Genomic DNA, 4,038 nt, shown 5'->3' on the forward strand with positions numbered 1-4,038 from the left:
AATATAACATGCATGTATCACATATGTAGCATTTAGTAAGATACATAGAAAGACTTCAAGTAAAACACAATTGCATAAGAAAGGGAGAAAATCTGTCAAAGATGATTTACCTTACTCTTTATTTCTTTGTAAGTAAGCACAACCTTTTGTTTCTGTTGTATTACTATTAGAAATAAAAAAAACTAATTTGTATATGTTGACTGGTCACAACAATTGCTCACAACTTCTGGGCATGAAAAAGGGCAGTTACATGCTTGGACGATGAATCTTTGCCTTACATTTTGGTTTGAAGCTGACAAGATATCTCAAAACTAAGATTATGGGTGCCCAATCTGTTTTTTAATCTCAATTTAAAATCGAATCCTAAAAATGAATCTGGAATTTCAAAGTTGAATCGAACTTTGAAATTTGATTTGAATTGGAAATTGAATTTTTGAATCTAGAAATGAATTTGAAATTTCAAAGTCAAACTAGACTTTGAAATTGAAGTTTGAATTTGAAATAACATAGAATTGAGGATAAAAAGATGAATTTGAATTTACAGATAAGAATTGAAGATTGGTTTGAGAGATGAAGAAGGTATTTGAAAAATTATCTCAAAATCACTTGGATTTTCAAAAATAACTTGAAAACAATTTGAAGAATGATGCAATTCTACTCTAAATGATGAATGAATTAAAGATTTTTGAAAATTGGATATTGAAAAGTATATTTCATTCTTTAAATGAATTGAAATAAGATTGAAGATATAATACATGTCTGACTATGGTCATAAAATATATTATAAAATAATCTATATTTAAATTCAGATGAAGAATAAAATATATTTTGGTGCTTTTATAGAGTTTGAAATGAAATTAACTCTCAATATATCCTGACTATGGACATTGATATATATTTTAAGTTAATTTTAAGTTAAACTCTGATAAAGGAAGAAAATTCAGAAAATATGATGATTTTTGGAAAGAGACCCAGTGTGGATCCAATGTTATTCCATAAAAGATAAAAATCATAAGCATTGTCCACATTTTGACTATGGCCATCAATGTGAGTCATTTGCTTAAGATTAAATACCTCTTATTAAAATGATGTGTGTGCCATTTGTGTTCCCATTCGTGAAATTTTGAAATAAAAGAAAATAATGATATGAAACAAGTGATTTATGATATTTGCATGCTCATACATTCTAATCTAAGCTGGAAATATAAAAATTTCATTAATATCTAGCTATTACATCATTGAAATTGAAATTAAAATGATAGAATCCTAAAAAAAAAGGAATTTGACAATTTCTGCATATTTCCTGTGAAATAGAATTAGCATAGAGCAAAATACAAGATATGAGAAGAAATTCAGAGGTTATATTGAAACCAGAATGTGCATAATGATATATGAATGTTAAATGAGAAAAAAAATGTATATGCAATGCATTATGATGATGAGAAAACACGTATGGGAATGTATTTATGGTATTCCAAGTAAATGAGGAGATGGATTTAAAATACATAAGTGATACATTGAGCTAATGAGAGAATGCATGTTACAAAGCCTATGTGATGCCTAAATGATATCATGAGACATATATATAGAATGATGATTGAATCATATATATAGATGCTAATGAAAATGCCTTGTCAAACTAAAAACAGGTTGGATGATATGACTAGTTTGCAATAGGGAGAATACGTATTGCTAGGCATAATCCTGTAGCCCTCAATCAACTAAAAAATGAACGATGCTGAAATCAAAGGAACTAAATAAACAAATTGAAACTAATGGAGGAGCCACCCTAACAGATGCCATGCAGGTAAGTGTTACAAAAGGTATATGTTGAGGGTGATTTCGGGTTGAGGAGCTGTTGTAGGAATTGGTAGCAATGAAAGATGGCTAACAAATAAATGCAAGGCAACATAGGTGTTGTAGATGACCAACACCTCTATGGATGCCTGAGAGTGAGATTACAGCAGTGCCTAAGCACGGCTGTAAACACTAAAGAAGGGAAGAACACAGCAGATGGAAGGTAGGTTGGGTATATGGAAATGTGTGTTATGCTGCAAGCGGATGAGAATGATGTGAGTATTAAGTAGTGAGCCGGGATAGGTGCGTAATGAAGATAAGGGCAATATGTTAAGGATGTAACAATGAACATGTGAAGGAAGTGATGAAGGCAACTGGGGTGCTGTAAGTTACAACAAGTGGTGCTTAAGTTGGCTGTATGATGCACAGAGGCAGTTGGTGAGGTAGTGTAGCTGGTGACATGGCTGAATTGAGTGGAGTTTAGGAGCTGGTGTTGTGAAGTGAATAGTGCATTTTGCAAGAGGTATGGTGAGGAAAGTGAGTGGATGGCTAAATGATGGGCAGCAAGATATGGGGAGGGGCAAAATAAGCAATGCAAATGGGATCATATAAACTCCAACAGAAACAAACTTGCTTGGAATAGTTAATAAGTAGAGGAGAAATGATTGGTAGAACTTCTAAAGGAGGTTATTGACTGACCGCATGATCCCTTCAACTAGCCTACACAAAAGATATGATGTCGGATGCTTTTGTTGGACATCCTGACAGAAACCTGGTAGTCCCTAAAACCCCCATGAGGACCTGTGGGAACACCAAGTGCCTAATGATATATCGAACTTGAAAGAGTAGTTGCGCTACCAAGAAAATCTGAAGCAGGGACCCCAGATCTCCATTGAGGATTCAAACTTCCTGCTATTTCACTAAATCATTCCAATAAATCTCCAACCATTTTTATCCAGATAGAATTAATCAAAGAGGATACCATGCCAATCTTCACATGTAAGCCTTGTCTATGAACTGCAAAATAATGCACAACATTGATAAGGTCAAGGTTTGGCATTTGACCATTAGACACTTCTGAAAGAGCATCTTTGGCAGGCAATGATACTTGGCTAAGGTGAGAGAAAATAGAGTATGCAAGTCCTGCTGAAAGATTTTTGTCAGCTAGAACAACAATCATTGGGCTTTTTTTATCAAATGGACCTGAAGGCGAAGGATTTTATGTTATACAATTTACTTTGCAGCATAACTTGCGGAGTTGATAACGCCTTCAGCATAATAAGCTATAGCTACCCAATTAACAATAATAAGATTGTTTTTTTGTACTCAATTAGTTTAATGTTTTGTTGTAGGGTGATTTTTTTACAGGATGTATGGGCTACAACTGTTTCACCAATTGGACGGTCACATTTTCATATAATATCCCTCGGCAAGATAACAAGTACTTTATTTATATGTTGGTTAATTTAATTAATTTTTGTTACATGTTGACTTGGATTATAATGATTATAGGAAAGACTATGGTCTTTTTGTGATCACCTACATGCCACATGAAAGAATTTCACCCAAATACGTGTTTAAATGTTCTTGTTTATGATAAGCATCGAAAGGCTAGTAGTTGTTTTTATAACAAACATAAACCCTTTTGTCAGACTGATATCATGGATAAAAAAAAACAAATGATCACTTACTAGAATCAAGTTAGGGAATTTGAGTTGGCAAAGGTAAATGAAGCGTCAAAATAACTAAACCACGTGGTTCATGGACTACCTTTAGTCAACTTTTATTAAAATACCTGCAAACTTTCTAAGAGTATAAAAAATAGATTTTGTTCTGACTGTAATGATCTTCATTGTTTACTTCTGCAAAAAGACTAAAATACAAAGGGCAATCTGAAATATGCAAAAGGTTTTCTTTATACACAAAATTTTATCGATAAGTGAGTATTTAACAATTTGACCTTAAGATAATGCTGACAAAATCTTAGAAAAATTTAGATCATATACAGCTAATGAAAAGAGTTTATCAACTAAAATAATAAAGGAACAAAATGATTTTCTGTTAATAACATCAAATGATAATTCAAATACATTACCATAACTAACAAGTGATAAAACAAAAGTATCATACAATTTAATTTCAATAGCTCAAATGATCTATTTGTCTTTGGTGTCCAGTCCACTAAAACGATTTGCTCTTGATTCGATTAGTGAGAGGAGCATTTGATAAACCAGAGGGTAT

The sequence above is a fragment of the Nuphar pumila genome, chromosome 11 (genome assembly GCF_984573655.1).
Source record: "Nuphar pumila chromosome 11, dmNupPumi1.hap1.1, whole genome shotgun sequence".
In the NCBI taxonomy this organism is placed as follows: Eukaryota; Viridiplantae; Streptophyta; class Magnoliopsida; order Nymphaeales; family Nymphaeaceae; genus Nuphar; species Nuphar pumila.